Here is a 23805-nt window from a genome sequence, read left to right as displayed (position 1 = left end):
TGGAGTATTTGCAAATATGTAATAAGCTATTTGCTATCTGGGGGATGGGACAGACATCCAAACAAAATTCATTTGTGTTTTGCTTTAAACATTCAAGTTGTAGGTGGACATAATACCTTTGTTTATTTGGTTTTATGAGGCTTTGGAGATGGAAGCCAGCACCTCACGTGTACTAGTCTAGAGCTCTACTCCTGAGCCCCAGCCCCAGTCCCTGGTTGGTTTTATGTACACTTTATACACATATTAAAATAAATGCACATTAATTTTAATATATTGTGCATGTAAGTGCCCTGGTGTGGAATTTTCTCCTTGTGTTATATCAGCGCTCAAAATGTCAGATTTTGGAGCACTTTGGGTTCTGGAGAGAAGGGCAACTTGTAGGAGTTGGAGGCTGCAGGACAGCTGGCTCCCCGGAGACCCAGGGACCTGGGCAGCAGCGGGAGCTCTTCAGTGGCTGTATGGGAACCTCCGTGGGACTTAAATCAAAAGCTGGTCTCTGCACAGTGAACCAGTTGAGTGAAGAGACGGATGTGAACTAGTATGTTTGGATTGCTTAAGCTGAGCTTCTTACACCCAGGAATCAAGGTCACGGGGTGAAGTTACAGGGCTCTGGGAACTGACGGGGAACTCAGAAGTCTGGCCCTGGCAGAAAACACTTGTTTGTTCTACATTAGGGTTTGCTGGTCTTGACTTTTTTTTTCTTTTAAACCTTTGGCTTGGAAACTCTCCCTTTAGTTATGGTGATTATATTTCCCCGATATGTAAATTGATTACTGCTGCCCTTTCCAGTCTTGCACGTTTGATTATCCACAAGCCTCCTTCTGCCTCTTGTTTAAACTTATTTTTAGCACAGTCCTTGAAACCTCAGTGTGAGACTGTCCATCCAGACTGTGCGGAAGGGCACTCTCATCAGCCCCACCAAGCCCTGTGGTGTGGCAGGGCAGGACCAGCTGCCGGAGGTCTGGGTTTGCTGGGGACAGTCTTTAAGCATGACAGTTCATCTGCTTGGGGAGAAGCGACTGGACCAGAACTTCCTGGATCCAGAGGCCCCCCACATTGGGACCTGCCTAGCCCAGGAGGCCGGGGGCCTGAGGACCTCTCACCACCCTGCCCTGGACTTTCTTTCCTAAGGTGTTTTCACCCAGAGCTCTGCAGAGAAGGTTTGCTTCAGAGGGAATCCGCGCTGTGCTTGTTACTAGAATAGTCCAGTCTCTATTTTTGAAGCCAGCCAAAAACTCACTCAGGTTTTGTAAATGAGTGAGAGCAGTGTGGCGGGTTTTGCAGGGGGCTTCACCTGCATCTCATCTTCACTGAGACCATGTGAGACTGCAGCCCCGCGGACTCCGGATGTTTTCTGAGTTCTACCTCCATAAGAATAAAAACGTTTTGGTGCTTGATTTGATTTGTTTGCTAGAAGATTAGTACAAACGCAGGAAGGAACAAGAATGTGCAGTGGGGGGGTTGCTCAAGGCTGGCAGGAGGTTATTTACGAATTTTTGCTGACAGTCCTTGTTTAAAGGAATTCCCTGTGAGATTTATGAAGCCCTTCCAATTTATTGTCTTTCCAAGTAAGGTAAGCAAATAAATAAGTTATTCCATTTCATTATAAACACAGCCAATGTAAGATTCAAAATAAGAGGAAACAGGCTCCATTTTTCCACCAAGTGTGTTTCTGGAATTTGGAAAGCATCATGGAAAGGTTGTTTTGTTTGGGGCCCAAGAACACTGTGCATTTAAAAGATAAAGTCTGACCCTTGATGTTGTATGTGCCGCTCACCATCCTTGAGGAGAACCACCTGCAACCTTGGGGGGTTGGGAAGGCTGATCTGGCAGGAAAGGAGGCCCGAGGCGAGACTCCTGCGGGTTTGGTCACTGTCTCTGTAGGCCCATGTTACACCTCTATGTAAAAATAACCCCCTCCTCCTCCACCTGTCTATCACCTTGATTTCCTCACCGCTTTTCTTTTTAAACCTCTCTTCTTCTGGTGCTTGTGGGTGCTCCAGGTATCTTGGTGAATTGTGATTTCGTGGCAGGTATGTGAAGACCCCGATGGGAAATTTTAGACTTTTGAAGTAGAAGAATAAGCAGAAACAGGAGACCTTGCAACAAATAAACATCTCCATTCCTGGCAGTGAAGTCAGTGCTGGAGACATGGAGAGTAGCGCCTGCCTGTAATCCCAGCTGAGGCAGGAGGATTGGAAGTTCAAGGCCCGTCTGGACAATTTAGTGAGAGCCTGTCTTACAGAGCAAAAAGACCTGGGGATGTGTGTAGCTCAGTTGTAGGGAGCCTGGGTTCACTCCCAGTCAGAGCACGGGGACACTCATCTGCCGCTCCCCACCCTCTGCCTGCCCGAATATCCTGGCTCTTTCAAGGCCATGGGCAGCACCATGAGGAAAATATCCTGTTGCTGTTTCGGGAGAATGTGTCTAGTGTTTTTGCCCCTACATGTCCCTGGACTCTCAAAGCCATTGGGGGGCGGGGGAGGGGATTAGGAGTCAGTGTTCTGGATGGCGTTTATAAAAGACTGCCAGGTTCAAGTTCATCAGGCCCTGGCATGTAGTAGGTGCACAGTGAGGATTAAGTGAATTGAAATCTCTGCAGGAGTTTGTTTTAGAAGCAAATCAGACCCAAGTAGGGAAGCGCAGGAGGTGCCAAGCGCAGAGTTCCTACAAGCTCTCGCTTGGTGAGCTGTCTCTCTTTCCTTGCTCACTTCCTCTGCAGTGTCTTTGTCCTCTATCGGGCACACTCAGGCCATGGGCCTTCCTTGACTCAGGGCCAGTGAGTCCCCCAGGGGATGGTAGGACAGCGGGGCACTTGCTGTGCTGGGCACTGAGGGGGTGGCCTGACTCAGTTCTGACCCAAAGGAGCTGGCCATCCACCAGAGCACATACTAGGCTAGCAAACAAAGTGGGCAAGCCAGGCAGTAGGAGAGTGTAGGAGTTAGGGGTTCCCCACCCACACGCCTTGAGGCCAGGGGGCACCTCTTCCAGAAGATGGGCTGCGAGCCTGAGGAGGCCAGCTTGGGCCCCCCTCCCACTTGTCGTCTTGTCTTCCTGCCCGGTTCCCCACCTGCGTCCCTCTCCGCCATCATCCTCATCCCTTTTTGGCCCTGAGAATCACCTGAGGAGCTTTGCAAAAAGATCCAAGCCTAGACCCACCCTCACAGGTTCAATCGGTAGACTAGGGGCCTGCCTTCAATGGTTGAAAAGCTCCAGGTGGTTCTAATGGAAGCCCTGGTGGGGAGCCCCGGCCTAGCTAACACCCCTCAGTTGAGGCCACACTCCTTTCCTGTCCAGGGCTGGAAGGCACAGGCCCAGAGAATCTGGGAAAACCTAACTTCCCTGCCTGGTAAGAGGGCACGGGCTGCCCTGGGATGCCCAGCTGCCCAGTTACCTTGACAGACAGGTACACCTGCCCTTCAGGGCCAGGAAACCCTGGTTGGACTTGGAGGTGGATTGTGGCCTGGCTTTCCATCAACAGGTGAGAGTCATTGCTTTAAAAAAGAAAGCAAGAAAACGTGGAATTCGTTTCGTGGATAAGGTAGCCGCTGCAGCCCGAGCCTGGCAGGGCCCTTGCCCCCACCGAATAAAGGACAGCTGCTGCCTCTTCTCCCTGTGGAAGAAACCTGGAGCAGCATAATCTACCTGCCTCGGCAGTCCATGCGGAGCTAGCAGGCCAGAGCCGCCGTTGCCTAGGAAACCCATCCAGAGGGCTGGACTCGGGCAGAGACCTCTCAGGGCACCATGCCTGCTTGGAGAGTGAACCCCAGAAATGCATGAGGTGATACATTTTTCATAGAAAAAGAATCCAGATTTTCAGGGTATCTCAAAGAAGACCAGGACCTCACTTTTGGGAGCCCCTGTGTAGGGATCCTTGGCCTATAAAGAATGGGGTGGGGTGAGGGGAGGTGCCCCCTGGCTAGCAGGGAGTGAGGTGCAGGTGGCGGGTAGGAGTTCCCAGGACTGTCCTCTGCAGGGCATTGGGCTTTGGAGGGCATGGGTGGGGGTGCTGGGACTTGGTTTCTCCCCCAGCGTCCTCCTAGACGGGAGGATGCAAACCTGAGAACAGTGATACCTGGCCTAAGGAAAGCTGCTTTCTAGCTGGGCAGAGTTGGTGGGGAGCCTCAGGACCATTGCCTGTGACACTGCCTTGCTGCTGCTTCTGACGGGAAGGGGTTTAAGAATCGTAAAATCCTGAGTGGTCAGCTGTTGGGGTGCACGGTGGACTTAATTTTCCAGAAAGGAATAAGGAGGAAAGGCTTGGCGGGGGGGTCAGGTTAAGAAGGGAAAACCCAACTCCACCCCAGTCCTCTTGGAGGTGGCTTCTGGGGCTGGAGCTCTGTGGCCCCTGATTGGTTGGCCTCCAGCTCTAGGTACAGGGCTACCACAGGGTGCCAGGAGAGCAGATGCCAGTATTGCAGCCTCTGTGGTCTGGTGGTCCTGCCTGGCAGGATTTCTCTCTCAGAGGGTCTCCAGCAGGTGATGGGACCAGGATTGTGGCCCCCTCCTGGGGTTGCCTGGATCAGCCCCAGCTCAGAGCTAGAACAGTGCCTTCACTGCACCACTCCCCAGGGGGCGGGGGCGGGGCACAAGAGGGAGCAGAGGGCCCTGCATTCCCACCGGGTGGTCCTTACTGAAGCTTCCACCAGTTTTCCTCTGCCTCGGCCACACTGGCCTCTGCTGGTGCACGTGGGCTGGCCTGGGTCTGAGCTTCACTGTGAGCTCTGGCACGAGCCAGCCTCGGGCTCCCCACCTGTGAGTCGGAGTGATAACAGTTAACTGCTGAAGTGGCGCTGGCACCGGGTTTGCCGAGGGGTCATGTGTTTGAATCTGGTGGTTGGGGCTGCCTTAATCTTTATGCATGTGGGAAAGGGCCTGCACTCCGGTTGGTGGCTTTGGAGTATTGGCATTCCTATCATGTGTTTTTCAAGTTTGATCTGTTGCCTTTTAATGCCATTTTTGTGAAGTCTTAAATGCGTTTGAGTCTTTCTTTTGGGACTCAATCACTCACGTGCACAATAGAAAATGACAGAAGACCCTGCTTTAGTCTTGGAGCCATGGCCAGGGGTTGCCAGACCCTCTGTCCATTTCCTGCACTTGGGCCCAGCTCAGAAGGATCCAGCCTATGCAATCCTGGGGCTCAGGGGGCTCGTGGTGGGATAGGTGGTGTTGGCTTCAGGATTCTTTCTGAAACAACTGGTGGAGTTGTTCCTATTGGTTTATTTCCCAGAGCCCATCCCCCACCATTTCAAGAGACCCATCCAGTCTTTTTGTCATGACTTACAGTTTACAGTCACATTCACATGTGTTCTAATTATAGCCTCCAAGCACAACCCTTGGTTTTCAGGTGGAGCCACGAGAGGACTTGGGGTAAGGCCTGCCTGCTGGGGCAGGAACACGTTTTCCTGCACCCGGCTGATGTGACTAGCCTGACATGAACTTGGTTTATTTCTACTTTTTAAAACTTTCCTGAAATGTCAGCTGGGATGCACCCTCAGAGTGCGGATGGGCCTGAGATGGGAGGATGGGCGGGCCCATCTTGGCCTGTATCATGCCAGCCCCAGACTGCTCCTTCCCAGTGATGTTCACTCATTGCTGGTGGCCGTGTGTCACCTCTGTGTGACCTGCCTGCTGTATGTCTGCCCCCAGACCCTGCTATCAGAACGAGCCTGGCAGCTGGAGCTTTCCTCTTCAGCCTGGGTTGAGGCAAGACAGCCCAGGGCCAAGTTCAGATGCACAGGTTGGGAGCAGACCCTTTGGACCAAGGCTCCCGTGGTGATTTTTTCTTCTCTTGTGATATCTGTCACTTGATGAAAAGAGTTTGTTTTCCAGAACTGCCATTCTGAGATTCATTCTGTACCATACCATTAAAATTTGTAGAGTGTTTGCTTGATTTGTGTTTATTGAAACTAAATTCATTAGGATGATGTGAAAATAGCGCTCAACTGTTTACCAAATCGGATCCTTGTTTTTGATATTTTCGTACATCATCTGTTCTCACTTGAATTTCATAGAATTTGTTGGTAAAGTGTTATGCAGATGAAAACCCATATTTTAGTGGAGTTTTTTTTTTTTAATTCAAATGTGTTTATAAGGATATTATATCTCCAAGGTGCTCGATTTGCCATTTGGATTGGAATTCTGTGGATGCGAGAGTAGTAGGGCTTGGCTTGGGCTTTGAGAATTGGGTGCCAGGAGACAGCTGTGGGGAGCTGGACCCAGCACCCCATGCTGAGTCAGACGCTTGTTGGAAATCCCCCTCTCCTGGCTGAGCCAGCTGTGACTACTGGCAGGTCACCCAACCCATGGGAGCCCCAGGTCCTTATTTGTGAAATGGTTATTTCTGTGTTTCTACCAAAGGTATGGGAAGACTCCAACAGAAGCACTATATTAACTTGTTTTCCAACATTTTAACATCTCTGGAATTGTTGTGTCACCAAATTGATGATACGCTGTAGCTTGACAGTATTTTTTTTTCTTTAGTGGTTTATGAAGTGGTGCTGATCCAAGATGTCATGGTGTCTTAGGCTTGATGGGCGTGAAAGCATTGCCCAAGGCTTACAGTTTGACATTATTTAACAAGAAAAGGGGTGTTTTTTGTTTTGGTTTTGGTTTTATTCAGTTTTGAAATGGGGTCTTCCTACGTTGCCCCAGTTGATCTTAACTCTTGGGCTCAATTCTCCTGCCTCAGATTCCCAAGTTCCCAGACTTCGGGCGTATGCTGTCATGGTTGGCTGTGCTTAACTTGGAGTTGGTGAATGAAAGACCAGTCCTGGTCAGGCTTGTATTGAATTCCGAGTGGTGTGGTAAGGAGAGGGCTGAATAGATGAGTCTGTGGAGTAGCTGGCATCTCTTCTGATTTTGTTCAGTGGTCACACAATCTAGGATTCTTGTTCTTGAAGAGACAGAGTTCCCAGCGGCTTCTGAGATAAGCCCATCTTAGACTGGGATGGAAGGTGGGTACAGAGGAGCCGACACCCTGTCCACCAAAGATCCTCTGCTCTTCCCTTCCTCCTGGGGGATTTCTTGCTGGCGTGGCCATGAGCCCACCGGGCGTCAGCCAGAAGCCCCGTGGTGGTTCTGCCAGTGGAACGTGGGTGGGAATATGTGTCACTTCTGGCAGAAGGAGTTGAGAAGCCAGCGTGCCTTACCCAGTTTTTCTTCTTTTGCCTGTCGGCTAGATGTGGGAAATGCGCAGGGAATGTCAGGAGTTGAAGGAGGAGGCTCCTCGGCCCTGGTTCACTGGAACTGAGTCGTCCACCCATCAAGAACTCCCAATTGATCTGCGTGCGATAGAGCAACAATTGTTCTTTTTTCTTTATTTTTCTAATGTGTTGAACTGGTACACACTCTCAGGCTTGCAGAGAAAGTATATGACCATAACTAATACATTGAGATTGGGTAGTTAATTAACTTGTCAATTCTCTGAGCCCCCGTCCCCTTCTGTCTCACTTTCTGCTTCCATTAGAACGTGTCACCTTCACCTGTCACCAGTCCCAGCTTCATGGCTTCCACTTCTCCATCCCTTCATGTCCATGTACCCACCGAGTCCTGTAGATCCCATTCATCCCTTCTGCGCATACTGGGGGCAGCATGAAAGTCCTGTACCTTCCAGTGATGTCCACCTAAATGCATTGGATTCTGCCAGGTGGCCCTAGAAGTCTAACTATCAAAACTGTGATGAAGTTGAAACGCAAGTCGGGTATAATGTCGTAGCGGTGACCTGGCCTGGTGTGGTAGCCATGAGGATGCTCCTCCATGACCTTCTACTCTGGAGTGTAATTGGTGGTCCCAACACTGGACTCCAACACCAAGTTTACATACAACCTATGCCCCTACTCGCAGCTCACACACAGCCAGGGACCGCGCGGACCGCGGGGTGATTCCTCCTTCCTGTCATCTCCCTCTGCCTTCCAGCCCCCTCTGGCTCTCCAAGAAGTCTTTTGTCCTGGAAGAGTCTTTTGTTTTTGGAGGACCCCAGCTAACTGCATTGTATTTTTTCAAATGAAGTGGTGCCCAGGTTCCCCCCACTTTGGACTGCAAGCGATTTCCATTTCTTCTTCTCCCCGTGGGGTTTGCCTCCCTCTAGAGGGAGGGTCTGTGCTCGGTGATTTCCAGGATCTGCCAGTTCAAAGACTCCTAGGATTCCGCCACAGGTCCTTGTCAGGGCGTCTCTAACTGCTTTTTATCGCAGCATCCCTGCCATCTGGGTGAAGCATCCGTAATGAAAATGGAGTGGAGGCTGCCTTGACCTTTTTTGAGTGTCCATGCGCTCTATTTTAACTGGGGAGTTGCATGCATTTTCTGTACTTAATACTTTAAAAGCCTCTTGGGTAATAAGAGAGGCTTGTAAGTACAGCCTGCGCATGACCCGCACTGGGAACGCAACTTGAGATCAAGAAGCCCCACTTTAATAGGACGCAGCTTGTGACGGCAGCCATGTTAAGAAGTCACAAGGCACTTAGCAGCTTGCTTCCACATGGACCTGAGGTGGTAGTTTTGCTCTTTGGGAGCTGTTTGTGGCCGCAGGCTGCTCTGCCACTGGTGAGGCTGGCGGGAGGCATCAGAAACTCTTGGGCTGCCTTTCCCCTATCTCAAAGCCCCGTGGAACTGCAGAGCCGGTGTCCTGGGGGTTTAGTCCTCTGGTGGCCCTTTTCCTGTGTACGAGTCCATGCTGTCCACCTGCGTTTGACACACAGTCCTGAGCATGGCTGACCTCCTGGAAGCCCTGAGTGTTTGTGGGAAGCGCGTGTTGCCTGTGCTGTGTGCTGAATTGGTTCTGTGGGCCTCGGTCCAGAGAAGACCTGCCGCAAATCGCTGGGAGGAAGCATTCCCCAAGCAAGGTCCACTTGTTTGTGGTTCTTTTTATTTTGTTTTCCTTTGAGCTAAAACTTTTGGGGAGTGTGGGGTGGAGTGGGGATTGGCTGGGAAGGGACGTGGAATACCGTGATCGTCAGTATGCCCGTCCATGGGTTCCAACAGGGACACGCACTTGGCCATCCCATACCCATCCATCAAGGGACAGGATATACCGTCACTCCATGTAAGTCCCTGTGGTCCTGTCCAGGCCGTCCCCTCTCCCACCTCCGTGATCAGCTCAGGCAAGCACTGTTTTATTTTTCTAGTATGATTAGTTTTGCCTGTTCTAGAATTCCATAGAATGTATAATATAGACACATCATTCATAGTGTATATCTGTGATGTGCTTATTATGTACCATGCACACCTGTTTGCCTAGAGCCTTTTTCAATCAATGTTTTCTAGATGTAAAAGCCCGTTTGGGCCTATCTAGGTTGCTTGTTCCTCTGCACCTCTGAGTAATATTCCATTGAACGAATTTACTAGCCTCTTGACCTGTTCACCTATTTTTGGACATTTGGTCTGTTTTTAAGGTTTGGTTTCTGAATAAAACTGCTACTGGGGCTGGGGCTCAGCAGCAGAGCGCTTGCCTAGACATGTGAGGTGCTGGGTTTGATCCTCAGCACCACATTTAATTAAATAAATCAATAAAACGTTAAAAAAGAAACTACTGCTACAAACCATTTATGAACATTTTTGTGGACATAGATACCTACTCCATGGCCCAGAAATCTGTTTGGTGGAAGCATGAAATCTTCTAAGACTAATCATGGAATTTAGAGCTACTTTTTAAAATTTTAATCAGAATGTTGGCTTCCTGCAGGTATAAGTGGCTGGAGCCCCATGCTCTCCCTTATTCCCACCACCCAAGATGGTGCAGGTTTTATACTTTTTGCTATGCTGGAGGTGGGCTGAGGACTCCCCACCCCAGAAAACACACCCATTCCCTGATAAGCCAACTGGCACCTGCTCCTCTGTAGTCGGAGTTTTCAGAATGGGTATCAGTCCCTGGCCCACGCTGCTCCCCTGTGGCCCACGCCACCTTGCTTTCCAACAAAGCTTGACACCAGTAAGTCCAGAGGGAGGGTCTTGTGGCCCTTTGGTTCTTGGTGTGGTCCTGCGTCTGTTTAATATCTCTGTCCACCGTTTACATTCATGACTGACAGGAGTTGGCCTTGGAGCCCCCGATGATCACATGGGAGCACTTGTATTTCTAGGTTGCCTCAGAACCGTGAGGACAGTGGCTAAGCAGGGGTTCTGAACAGGGCCACCTGTTCAGCCACACTGTGACCTGGGCCATCCAGGGCCCCAGGCCTTGGCTAGCTGGCCTTGCAGCCTCCAGTCGCTGCTGCCAGCTTACCCAAGTCTCTCTGGGGCCGTTACTTTCAGAGGCGTGTTTTACAGGGCTCCTAGAGTGTCCTCTTGAGTGGATGCTGTTTTACTTATTTATAACCTTCCTCTTTCGAGAAAGTGCTTTGAGGACTTAAAAAAAAAAAATGCTGTAAGAGGGGATGAGATTGGATGAGGACCAGAGTTGACTTTTAAAAAAAGATACACATAAAACAACTGCAAATTTTGATACACTTGGCTATAAACAGATGGGGTGGGGGGCAGCTCTGAGTTTAGGGATATCCAGGATGTGTCACTGAGCTGACCCTAAGATAAGTGCCTTGGTATGGGGAGCGGTGTAGAGGGATGGCAGCTGCTGTATAAGCCTTGTCACAGCCCGGGACCTGGTGACATTCCATACCTGTGGCCAGAGGGACATTTTAGGGGAGGCCATTCTGTGAGGAGCCTTTCTAGGTATTTTTGTTTGTTTGTTTTTTAAACACCAGGGATTGAACCCAGAGGCTCTTACCACAGTGCCACATCCCCAGGCCTTTAAAAAAATTTTTTTTTTTTTTTTTTTTTTTTTTTGAGACAGGATCTTACCAAGTTGCTTAGGGCCTTGCGAAGTTGCTCAGGCTGGCCTCAAACTTAGCATCCTCCTGCCTCAGTGTCTTGAGTTGCTGGGATTATAGGCCTGTGCCTCCCCGTTCAGCTAGGAATATCTTTTGATTCGTGATAGAACTTGAAACACCTGGAGGAGCTTGTCAGTTGATGTGGGTCTATTCCCTTCTAAAAAAAAAAACATTTGTATCTGCCGTGTCTGTTGGGGAGCTGAGGCCCAATCCTGCTGCCCAGCTCCACGTCAGAGGATTGAACTACGTATCACTAGCCCAGGAAGAGTTCAGAATTTCAAATTTAAGGTACAGCTTCTACTGAAGGCAAATCACTTTTACACCATTGTAAAGTCAAATCATTACTCTGTGTGTACGTACATAGGTACGTGGGTGTGCTGTGTGTCTACCTTGGGAATAACTGGAGTAAGGATAGTAAGGGTCACACACGAGGGAACATTGTCACCTGTGAGAGGTGGTGACAGTCCCGTGGGGCCGCCCAAGGAGAGGAGAGCAAGGACATCTGGCCTCACAGGGAAGGGAACAAGTGCTTTAAAGAGCTATGCATGGACCGTGCACGACCCTGTCTTTCTGGTCATCTGTGACTTTCTGCCTTTGGTGTCACCTCGTGGGGTGTGACTTTAGTGTTTTCTGGACCTTCCTGTCCATGTCCTGGGAGCAGGGTTTGCCATCCAAGTAGGGACTTTTGTCTGAATCCTAAGAGGAGGAGAGTCTTCTTCCCAACTCTTAATTTTCCACCCTCTGGATTTCCTTCAAGCCCCAGTGACTTTTGAGACTCAATAAGTTTCATGGCTGCCTGGCTTTACATGGAACCCTGGTGCATCTCTGGCTGCATCCCTCCTCTCCTCTGCCTGGTGGCAGTTAGCCTCAGCTCCGAGAGGCTTAGTTACTTGCCCTTGGCCCCACAACATTTGCCACCCAGCTTGACCAATTCCAACTTCAATTTGAAGCAATCCCATCCAGCCCTCTCCCCAGCACCTCTGCACCACAGACTATGTGAAAGGCTCCCCTGGAGTTGTGCAGGGCCAGGTCCTGGGTGCAGCTTCCCCTTCCCAGCTAGGGGGTGCCTGCTTTGGCCTGGGGCTGATTGTCCAGCTGACTTTTTCGGTGCTCTGCCCTACACCTCCAGGATCACCCTTGAATGTTGGGTGGGGGGCCGACATGCCCACACTTCATCAGATCTGGGTGGGATACCAAGAGATGTGAGCAGCCAGCTCCTGAGCTGTGCTTCCCTGCTCCAGATGTCAAGAGATCTCTACTGCTTTTGCTGTTGCCCCTGCTGGCTCCAAGATGACTCAGATATTGCCGGGGGACTGCAGTTAAGAAGTGTTCACATCCTGTCACTATCTCGACTTCTTTGGGCACTCGGTATACCCCACATATTTTTGCCAGATGCTGGGAGGCAGCATTAACCCTACCTCAGGCTCCTTAAGTTCCATAGAAGCATTGACTCATGTTTGCTGCTTACAAAAAAAAAAAAAAAAAGGCCTCTCATACCTCTCTATCCAAACAGCAGAGAGATAGACAATGTGTTCTCTCCAGGGTCCCCTAAACATTTGATGTTGACAGATTTGCCCTCCCTGTGCTGAGGAGAGGAGGGCTGGAGTGTAAGCTTATCTGTCTCTCTAAGCCTTTTAGAAGAAAGATAGATCTGTACTCTGCGTTTAAATATAGCACAGTGTTTGCTACCGAGATGGCGAATAAGCAATTGAATATGTAGGTCATTGACTTATGAGAATGAGTTCCGAGTTTTCCTTGCATCTGATTAACACTGTCTTACAATCAGGCCGTTGATGCTGTGCCAAAATTGGGTTACACAGAGTTCAGCGAGCCATCTGGGAGGGAAACGGGTAGAATCATCAGAGGACACCTTTGCCCCCCTAAGGTGTTAGGAGTGTGACTTGGTGTTCAACCCCGTGATTACAGCCAGTGGCGGTGGCACTGACAGCCCCGAGTTGTCCTGGGGAGAGATGCCACAGTGCTATGCTTCTGAGCAAATCGGGAGGGGGAAAGGGCGATACTTAAATCGGGATAAATGCCAGCGGTGTATTTTAATACATTCTTGATTCAGAACACACTGTTTGGAATTGCATATTTAAAAGGAAACTGCCATCCCCTTTTGAAGGTATGTGACATTTAAAAGATCTGTAGCAGAAGATTGGTTTGACAGCTTCGAATTATATTTGAAAGAGTTTTTCTTTTAAAAAAGAAAATGATTACTTCTATTTTAAATGTCATCACAAAGACATAAACATGTTTAATCAAATTATATATTTAATTTATGTAGAATGTAATTTTTATTCGTGTGGAGGAGATTCACTGGTTATTTATTTTTTTTCTCAAGAGCTTTGAAGCTGAGCAGTGCTGATTTGAAAGCGGTTTGAGATCTTTGAGTAAATGGCCATTTAAGGGTTTATTGAATCTGGAAAATAGTATTATTGAAAAGGTTTTTGTCCACCCATGTGCATGTGGGTGTGCATTTGAATGGGGGATGGGGGTGTTTTCATTGCTGTTGCTGGGAGTTAGTGAGGATAAACTCCTGTCGAAGGAACTGGAAAAAGTGTAACCCTGAAGACAATAAAGGCAGAAATAGGGAAGGCACTCCTGTAATTTTCTTCCTTTGGATTCTTTGAATCAGCAGGGAGTGACTGCGAGCTTCGGCGGAGAAAGCCAGCTCTCCTTAAAAGGGAGGCCCCAGAGGCTCTGGGAGGACAGACTGGGCACTGGCCCCACGGCGGACCTTTCCCCTGGTACAAAAGGCTGATGTGGAGTCCACAGGCACCAGCCAGGTCCCCAGGCTGCTGCAAGAGCAGGGGCAGAGCTATGGCAGGCAGCTCTCCTGATCCTGGTCATCTGCTGGGACGCCCCAGCTCGAGAACTTTCTTTGAACGAGCTGGGTATTGGAAGCTGGCCAGCCCCGCGTACAACTGTGTGTGTCAGCCGGATGGTCCTGGCCTGTTCCAGCCTGCTGCCTGAGGTTTCGATTCAGCTAGGCTGGATCAGAAGTCCAGAGTGGCCCACCTGCCCAGCACGGAGACACCCTGGGCTGGTTTTCTCTCCTCCTCCCCAGGCTGCTCTGCCAGGGAAGGCGCCATCTGTCGGGTGTGGCCCTGGGTGGCTGGTAGCTGCTGGGAGAGAGCAAGCTGGGCATTTGTGCCTGTTCCCAGGAAAGAACTGAAGCAGCAGGCAGGCATCTTGGCCAGCGTCAGCAAGAGAAGGCCAGCGTTCAGGAGTTGGGAGCTCTTCTGGGCCCCGGGAGCTAAAAGACACCTGTCCCAGCCCGGTGCCTTAGCAGTATCAACAAGGCCAGCTCCTGGTGGCCACTAAAGGAAGGAGGTGCCCTACTTGTCAGCATAAGCCAAACTACACAAATAATCAAAAAACAGGACCAACTTCCATGTTACGTCTTTAAAGTTGTTATTTTGAAGTAAACCCAGATCCCTCACCCAGCTCCTGAAGCTCCTCAGTGGAAAGAAACATTGTGTAACTGTAACAGCCTGGAAATTGACACTGTTCCTACCCTCAAATACTATTTCCCTGGTGTTACAAGTATGCACTTGGGTGTATCTTTAGTTCTGCACAATATTGTCACATATGTAAGTTCCTGTATGTATCACCCCAAGAGTCCCCAATTAGCCTTTTGTAACCACACCCCCTTCAGGTGAATAGGACAGTCCTAGACTGGCACATGGCTCATTATACCTGAAACTGACCCACACATTCAAAGTTCGGGAGTTGGATTGTCTTTCCCCTTCCCAGTGCTGAACCTGGCAACCCCTAATATGTTTTCCAGCTCTTAATTTTTGTCATAAAAGAATGCTACACAAATGGAATCACATAGCCTTTGAAGATCAGCTTTGTCTAGCTTCGTTCCCTTGGAGACTCATTCAGGTTGCTCGTGTCCCTGGTTTGTGTCTGTGCTGATGAGGAGTGTCCCACCCTGCAGGTTTGTGACTCGGTCTCACACCGGAGCTCTGGGCAGCTGGAAATCCATCATGGAGACTGAGTGTTCCAGGGCCCTTGCTTGCTTGGGGTCCATGGGGTGATGCCCAGGGCAGCTTTGCATCAGGATGGGCTGTCTGGTTTAGGGACCAGCAAAGAGCACCTTTAGTTTGTTTTGTTCCTCTGAGTGCTTTTACACATTGGCTGAAATATGTGAAGAAACCCAATTTTGGATGAATTTATAATCAAGTCCACTTTGTTCATTAGCGGTCATGCTCCACGAATATTTGTGGAGGCACGTGTGCTAAGCCATCAGAGGCTGTCACCTTGGCTCTTCAGGCAGAAGCCCTCTCCCCTGCATGGCTGTGGCTGCTGGAGTAAGAGTGGATCTCCAGAATCCCCTTCACAGCCAATGCATCAGCCGCCTATCTTCTCCAGAAGGCTCCCTTGCACTGTGTTCTGAAAGTACATGTGTATTTACATGTTCATCCAGGGAGTGAGGACAGCCTCTCTGAATTATGGCCCTCATGAACATCCGAGCTAAAGGGTGTCTGTCCTTGAAATGCAACTGAGTAATGGCTGTGTGCAGGCTGGGTCAGGCTCGAATCAGTGGACGGTGTTCACAGTGTTCCCAGGTTCCCTCTGCTGGAGGGGCTCTGCAGGTTTTGGTTTTTGTTGTTTGCTGTTTGGCTGCAGGGAGACTGCTAAGCCAGCCCTGCTTCTGGGCATTGTGCCCTTTTGGGGAATGTTAGGTGACAGAACAAGAAAGCCCATTTGGTGCCTGAGATGGGCTCACGTGGCGAGGTGGGTAATGGGACAGTTGGGCATTTGACCTCTCTCCCTGCCCCAGATCCCTCTGGGTGAGAGACAGCAGCATCTGTATCTGGGACCCTCACGTGGGGGAGGTCGGCCTGCTCTGGTTGCCATCTGCAGTTGGTCCACTTAAGTGTGTTGGTCCACTTAAGGGTGTTGGTGGGGAACGGAAAGGACTGAGTCAAGGCGGATTGCCCTTGCCGTGCCTGGCTGGTGACCTGGACCCGTTCCCCATTCCCGGGTCTCATAGCACTCCCCTGGCACTGTGACTCATTTTGTTGCTTCCAGAGGAAATAGCATTGAGTTAGGTCCTTGGGGGGCGTCACTGGAGTCCATATTTACAGAATTTCTTTGTATGCTGGTCTCTGGTATACCTGGTTTGGGAATGGACTCTTAATAAGGACAATCTCTGAGGCTGCTGCCTTCGAGGACAGCGATGGTCTTCATTTTCAATTCAAGCCTTAATTTACTTTGAAATCAAATAGGGTGAATTTCTTTCAGCCTTTCTTTCTTTCCGGGGCTCTGGATTCTTCAGTCCACGTAGCCATATTAGGGAAGCTTCTGTTAAACGAGAGGGCTAATGTTTTGGGGCTTCTGGTGTGCTGGTTTTAGGCTGAGCACTTCACGGCATTATGGCATCCCATTCCCACCAGGGAACCAGAGGCATGGATAACCACACGACTACATCCTGGACTCAGGCCAATAATGTTGACCATGCACAGCCCAAGTTCATTTTTTAAATGTCCTAGGAATTGAACTCGGGGGTACTTTACTACTGGGCTATATCCCCAGGAGTCCTTTTTATTTTGTATTTTGAAAGAGGGTCTCACCAAATTGCTAAGGCTGGCCTTGAACTTGCAGTCCTCCTGCCTCGGTCACTGGGATTTCAGGTCCCTGCATCTGGGACCCCAGTGTTCTTGACTGCTGCTTGGTCTCTGAGTAAAAATTGGATCCTGTCTTTGTTGTCAAGGAGGTGAACACCTGAAATGGTGGATAGGACAGGCAACCTGGCCTTTACTGCCATGTGAAGGGCTATGGTAAGGTGACCAGAGCCTATTTTTACCTGGCTGCATTCATTTTACCCATCTGTGTGTTCCTGGTCAGTATTTCCCATGTGGCCTGTTGATCCCTCTTGTTGAGGGATTTTGGAGTTGATTCCCGAGCTTTCCTGCTTTTCTTAGTGCTTCTTCCTGCTCATTCTGCTGCAGTTCAATCCACGGGGAGAGCTTGGCTAGAGCCCGCTGAGAGGTCCGCCTTTCCGAAGCCCCTGAGACCTGCTGGGCCCTGTAGCCACCCGCTGGCTGGAGGGGTTCCCACAGTGCCTGTCAGCCACCATTCTTTCTCAGGTTGCTTGGCCATTGGGATTCTGCCTTCTGCCTTGAAAGTCTCAAAAGCAGCATCCATGTGTAGTTTGTAGGGTGAACTTGGACCTTGAACCTGGCAGGAGGATGGAAGAACACTGCTTTGGAAACCTACCTGGTGGGGAGTGCAGCTGTGCCACCTGTGTCCTGATGGGGCTCACCCCGGCTGGGAGCCTGCAGGGACAACCTGGGCAGTGTCTCCCCTTCAGCATTGTCCTGCTTCCTGACCTAGTAGCCCACAGCCTTTTCCAGATTGTAGGAAATCATGCTCTTTGTAAAACGTGGAGAAATACAGGAGAGTATGCGGGTGGGGGGGGGGGACTAAATTAAATTATTTTTATGTTATATATTTTAAAAATTCTCTTCAATCTTAGCATGGAGAAACAACACTTTGGGTATATTTTCTGCCTCTTATGCATATATGTATATATTAGAAAGTGAAATTCACTGAAGAATATTTCTAAATATAAGATTTGAATATGTTTTGTATTTCGTTTTCCATTTGACCTATAGTTATTTTTTTCCCGTGTCTGTAAATTTTTTAATTGCATGATTTCAAGATCAAAATGTATGATGTAGAAAATAGTATCCTGAGTAGCACTAGTTTATCAGAGGAGGATCATCTCCTCCCCTGTTGTTGGGGGTCAGTGGAGCAGGGGCTAAACTTTTCAGAGATGTTGCCCACTGCGAGATATCCAGTGCCCTTCCCACTAGCATGAGGGGTCTGCCTTATAGACTGTCTCCAGAGCCTGAAGATCAGGAAGTGTCCCGCTGTTGGATGGTCCCCTCTGGAGTCAAGCTTGTGGGCACAGAGGTTCCATCTCGCCTTGTGCTGGTTAGTGTGCTGACGACCCCTCCTTCTGCTGACCGTCTGTTGCTCCTTGCCCCCACCCCCATCCCCCTGGACTGGTGTCATGGGGGCCTGGTGGGAGGAACTTGGAAACACCTCCTGTCGGGACGCCCCAGTTCGTTAGTAGTCACGGACTTCTCCTAGACTCCTGGGCTCATCTCTGCCCTCCATTCCTTCTGAGATAGTTCCCGGCCGTGTCACAGGTGTGGGCGCCTCACCCGGTGGCTGTCTGGTTGGGTTACTGTTTGGAGATGTAAAAGGCCAGAGACATGCCCCTTTGGGTCTCTGGGGGGTAGGGGTGGACCCCCAGCCTGGTAAGTTTGGTTGAGGCTTCCTTGTGTTGGACCACTTGGCGGAGACCCGTCCCTCTGGTAGGCAGGTACTCCTCGCCATTCTGGTCTGCTGAGGTGGCTGTGCCGCTGTGAATAGGCCCATGGCACCCCCACTTACGGGCCGACCTGGGGCCTGGCCAGGCCTCTGGGAGCCGCCGTCGGCGCACGCAGCCGCAGCAGCTGCTCTTGCTTTCCCGCCAGCTGGGCAGTTGGGGTGTGGGAACACAGCTTGAGTTCACCGAGTGATGTCATTGTGTGGGCTGCTGCTCATGGATCTATCCTTTTTTTCCCCTTTCAAAACTTGGCCAGCGCCAGCCCTGATCGGCAGCACCCATTTATCAATTTGCGCTCCGTGTTCCTCTCTGGTGCTGCCAAGCCCTCCCATCTGCTGTTCCCACGCCCTCGTTTGTTTCTCCCTCCTGGAGCCTCGGCATAGGGCGCTCCAGTGGGTTGAGGCCCAGCTACGGCCACCAGGCAGCTTCTCCCCTCACCTGGCCTTGGCCTGCCCGGCAGCCTTGGGCTCTGTGGCGTCCACAAGTCAACAGCCGAGAGACCTACAGAGCAGGGTTAATTGGCTGCATCTGAGACAACACCCAAGCACTATCCTATTTTATTTTCCTTAAGAACATGGCAGAGTCCCAAGTCGTGCCTGCCAGCGTTCCATGGCTGTCCTCGCGCTCAAGACCAGAGCTCTCAAATTCTGGCTGTTGGGCCTTTCCAGTCTTCACCTAAAACCAGCTGAGTACATTTAATCTCTCTAGGTTTCCATAAGCACTTCTCAAAGAGCTTGTGTAGGTAAAGTTTCTGCCTGGAGGACATTTTCCTTCTGGAATTCTAATCGTGGGACAAGGGGCATGATAAGGGTCGACTGTAGAGGATGTAAGGATGGCTGTAAGGATGGCTGTAGAGGGTTGTGGACAGAATGGCTTTCAGGACCCCTGCCCCCAAGGAAGGATAATTGTTTCAAAGTTAATCAACATGGCTTATTGACCATGAGGCCATAGTGGAATCGAGTTATAGGAGCGGCCGTGGTCAGTCTACGGTGCCATGTGGCAGACAGTTTGCCCTGCACTGGACAGGGTCAGTTTCTTGGTTCTCCCCGTGCGCCAACCAAACCGGAATGCCACCCTGCCTCGCATACAGGGTTCTTCCCTGGGCCCCTTCCAAGGCTCTTGTGGTAACTTTGTACTGCTTAAGGGATGACTTTGTGAACTCCTATCTGCTTTAAGTAGTAAAAGATGTCTGAGCCCTTGGATCTGTGAGGGTCTCGGGGAAGACATGAGCAAGTCAAATGGGCCACCTCCTTCTGTCCACATTGCCTCTTAAAGACCTTGCTCCTGATAACTGCCCAAGCTGAGCTGTGCTCTGCTCACTGGCCAGTGTGACTCAGCCTCGGGGGCCGTAGATGGGTATTGGAAAGCCTCAGCAACTCAGTCTGGACAAAGAATCCAAGTAGGTTTCAGGAAAGCCCCACATGCTGAGAAGAGCCAGCCTACCCAAGCCTTTGTTGGGAGAAGTAGCCCCAGAAATCCCCCGTGCCAAGTAGGTGCAGGTAGGTGGGCACTCTGAACAGTGCTCAATACGGGTGGGCCGAGCCGCCTGCATGCCCTCTTGTCACTGTCTATGGCTGGGTGGTGAGCGGCTGCCCTTCAGTGCCGTGCAGAGGCCAGAAGCCATTCTGAAGGATGGCCTAAGTTCATGGACAGGACCTGCCCTTGTGGAATGAGCAGGCAGAGCCTCTCAGTCCCTTTTCAAGATCTGCTTAGGCTCCTCACGAGCTCTTGCAGGTTTCCCGAGGTGTTTCAGAAAAGAGTATTTATTCCATCTCCACCTAGAATGCAGTTTTTCTTATACCTGACTTTGTAAAAGAACAAGTTAGAAACCCAGCAGCTCTGCTGGCTCCAACTCCTTCCCTGGTGCTCCTTCCTCTCCCAGGATGCCTGTGCCCGCCAGCGCCCCTGTCCTCCCTGGGGGAAGAGCACATCAGGCCAAGGGATGTTTGGTAGATCCCCCAGGTGGGTGGCATAAGCCAAAGGCAGAACCTCTCTGCCAGAAGCAGCCCAGTTAACCTGGACGTGGTGGCTACGCCGACTGGCATTCAGATGCCCTGCTCCTGGGGCTCCTACAGCCGCTGCATTGGGAACAGTGGTGATCTTAATCAGCTAAGTCATTTCTGCATCTGGTTGTATCCTCCTGGAAGTTCTTAGAGAGATCCTGCCAAGAAAATTTCCCCTGGCAAGTCCTCGGGGTACACCTCCACGCTGCACTGTCAGCAAGTATCTGCCGAAACAAGTATTTTTGAATTTTTAGCTTTTCTGTAGCTGCAGTCTTTTTAAGTACTTCTTTCGACCTTCAAGTAACAATGGGCACTTGCTTTAAAGATTCTGACAGTCTTCCAAGTCCTTTCATGTTCCTAACCCACTAAATAAGCCGTCACTGTTCACTTGGCAGTCCACAGGCTTCCCCGAATCCCCCAGTTTGAAGTTCTGTGGCATGCCACCTCTCTGGAAGCCTTCTCCAGGTACAGCTGTGCTTCCTGTGTAATTATCTTTTTACTGTGGAGATCTCACGTAACAGCCTGTGCCCAACACCAAGATTAGGTAGATGTTACCATGTTATTTTGTTTGTCCTCAGACCTTTGTTTAAAATCAAGAAGTAATTTACAAAATCACTAAATCTTCCTCCCCAATTTCTTTTCCTCCTTTCCAAAAGGGACAGCTTCCTTACATTTTTGACAACTGATTTCATATATTTGTGCATCAGTGAACATTTTTGTCTCTTGTGCAAAACTCTGGAAAAAGAAAAAGGAGTCCCTCGCCAATTAGGACAAGTAGTACTTAGCAGGGAATATAAATTCTGTTACACAAGTAACTAAATCTTTGATTTCCTCTTGTTCCAGAGATGAATAAAATGTGATCAAGGTGTTTTAACACTTAGAGACTTGGAGATGGGCAGGGTATATAGCAGCCTGGAAGGGAAGCGGTAACAGTAGAAACCTTTGAGAAGCACTTGGGAGTGTGGATAGAAGTTCTCCAGAGAAGCTCCCCCACCTGGTTCCTTGGGCATGGGGGTGCACACCTGTAATCCTGGTCACTCTGGAGGCTGAGTTGGGAGGATAGCAAGTTCGAAACCAGCCCAGGCAACTTAGCAAGACCAAAAAAAATAAAATAAAATAAAAAGGGAATGTAGCTCAGTGATAGAGCTTGCCTAGCATGCACAAGGCCCTGGCTTTAATTTCCAGTATCTTTTGTTTTTGTTTTTAACGGGAGATGGCTTCTTGGTTCTTGGTGATTGTGTCATTATAGGTTTGGGGACTACTGAAAGTCTGTGCTAGTCCCTCCCTTCTTATGTTAAAAGGCTGGGATGTCTGCTTTGTCCCTACTTTCTTTAAATTGTAGATTTGGGGGTTATAATGCCATGTGCAGTGCCTGGGACCATGAGGTCTCTCTTAATCTTGGGTAATACCTTTGGGGATAGAGATCACCCTTTGCCCAAGCACAACTAACCCTCCATGTCTACAAAGTTGGCGTTTGTGGATTTAACCCATCTCAGATTGAAAATGGTTGTTGGGAGGGAACTCCCAATATAAAACGCAGCACAATAATAAAAAATTGTACAGCTTTTAAGAAGTACAGTGTAACCGCTATTCATGTGGCGTGGATTGACAGAGATGGAGTAAGGTATGTGGGAGGACTTGGGGTTTATGCAGACGGACCCCATTTTACACCAGGGCTTCGAGCCTCGGTGGAATGGTTCCTCAGAGACCTTCCTGCCTGGGCTCTCTTGTGGAGTGGAGCTGGCGGTCTCACTCCAAAGCCCCGCTCCTAAAGTGAAGCAGTGAGGTGAACAGGGATCCTGGTTTTCTTTTGAAGTGGGTGGAGGACCTGGGAGGTCCTGTAGTCCTTCTTTGTGACTCTTCCTGTATTTTTTTTTTTTTAACAGAATTGGGTCCTAGGGCTCAGCCTCTGTTTTAAATGAGAACCATTAGGAATCCATAGCTTCCTGAGATGTGAATGATTGGAAAGTTGGGGTATAGCTAGAGCTGGTCATGGTGACATGGCATTTGTGTGTCTTGGTTGTAAGGAAGTTGGGGTGGGGCATGGCTAGGACTGGCTGTGACAGTCCTCTCCTTTCTCCTGAGGCTGGAGAAGGGTCACCTTGCTGTGTGGACCCTCCTGTTGAATGGCAACACCAATGTTGGAAGAGTTCTTTCTGCATTGCAAAGCCATAGAACAGCCCCCTGGCTACGCCGCTGCCCGGACCTTTGCCTTTTCTGTCAACCCCAGGAGGGACTCGGTTGCTCTCTCCTCCTGCAGCTCTGTGTGTGTGGGAAGTGGTTTAGATGACATGAGTGGTACCATCTATTTCCTCTCTCCTCCTGTACAGTGAAATAAATGTGAGTGCTGTTTAATGCGTCACCTCACTTCATACTGCATTTGCTAAGAAAGTGCGATTTTATTGAACATTAGGATTGAATTCTTAACTGAGTAATCAATTCCAGTAGTAAGTTAAAATGACCTTCTATTAATGGACAACTGCAACCGTTCATCAGGCTTACAGTAGATTAACGGTTGTCAGCATTTATGCTAATAGCACTGAGAAGCCATGGGCTTATGAAGTGTGCTCCATAATTCTGCATTTCTCAAAACAGTTGGTAATACTTTTTGCTTGAAGGTATTGATTGTTTGGTCCCTTTGCTTGCCACTTGGAGATGTAAAGAAAGCTAAATGACATTTTCCTGGCGATGACACAACCTGGCCTTCTGGTCTTGCCCTCCTGGCTTCGTGACACAGTAGATGGAAAGAGTCCATTTTTTCTGGGGCTCTACTGGTTGATTTGATCTGGTGTGTGACTGCAGCAAGACAAATAGTATTTTTAATGAAACCATTTAATAAGCTTGGTAGCGTAGAGTCAAAAGCATTGGAAGATGCAATTAAAGGCTGGCTAAGATGTAAACAACACCCCTGCTTCAGCCTCACTGATTTGATTCATTTTGCTTTCAGGGTTTCACCACCTTAAATGGTTTTGAGCCAATGAAGCTGTATCCCCTTAAGAAGACGGACAGCCCATCGCGTGAACTGTAGAATTTGCAGACAGATTTATATTGGTGAGTTATTGTAAAACATCTCCAGGTAAAAGTTCAGTTTTCTAAAACCCCCTTTGGAACGTGTTTTCAATTAGTTGATGACTATGGATCGCGGCAGCCTCTGGATGTATCACCAGGATGTCTAATAGCAGGATCATATTGATTGTCTTTCAATTAATTGCATCTGGTATTTTCATTTATCAAAAGCAAAATACATGTAATTAACTCTGAAGCAGTACAGTTCAGCGTAAAGTGATTGCTGCTGCTGCTGCTGCTATAGAGATAAGTCAACGGAAATTATACTACAAGGGAACTCAAGTCAGGGTGGAAATAGTGGTAGGACTTCTTGATGTATTAATTAAAAAGAGTAAAAATGAATTAGGGAGATGGTTTCATGCCACCCTAGCCCCTTGTAAAACAGTTAAATGGACATTTTTATAAAGACAGCAGCTTGCTGGTGAGGGCAACTCGCAGATCAACTTAGACGTTCAGACTTGCTAACCTCTGGGCTGTCTTAACACGGAATGTTTTTTCTGGGGGAGTTGATTGGGAATTTGGGTATAGGCAAGAGAGAGCATTCAGTTCTGCCTACCCTGTGTGG

At 49.4% G+C, this 23805-nt stretch overlaps 1 protein-coding gene across 3 annotated transcripts in view; it reads left to right on the top strand.

The window, feature by feature from the left end:
- The window catches only part of Ctbp2 (C-terminal binding protein 2), a 138865-nt gene that overhangs the window by 20395 nt on the left and 94665 nt on the right, over window positions 1–23805 (top strand). For all 3 annotated transcript variants that reach the window (XM_077105487.1, XM_077105489.1, XM_077105488.1), the window contains one exon: window positions 23122–23225. The gene's annotated coding sequence lies outside the window, so the exon portion shown is untranslated. The remainder of the gene's footprint in view (window positions 1–23121; window positions 23226–23805) is intronic.

The sequence above is a fragment of the Callospermophilus lateralis genome, chromosome 15 (genome assembly GCF_048772815.1).
Source record: "Callospermophilus lateralis isolate mCalLat2 chromosome 15, mCalLat2.hap1, whole genome shotgun sequence".
In the NCBI taxonomy this organism is placed as follows: domain Eukaryota; kingdom Metazoa; phylum Chordata; class Mammalia; order Rodentia; family Sciuridae; genus Callospermophilus; species Callospermophilus lateralis.
This window is presented reverse-complemented; position numbering and strand designations above follow the sequence as displayed.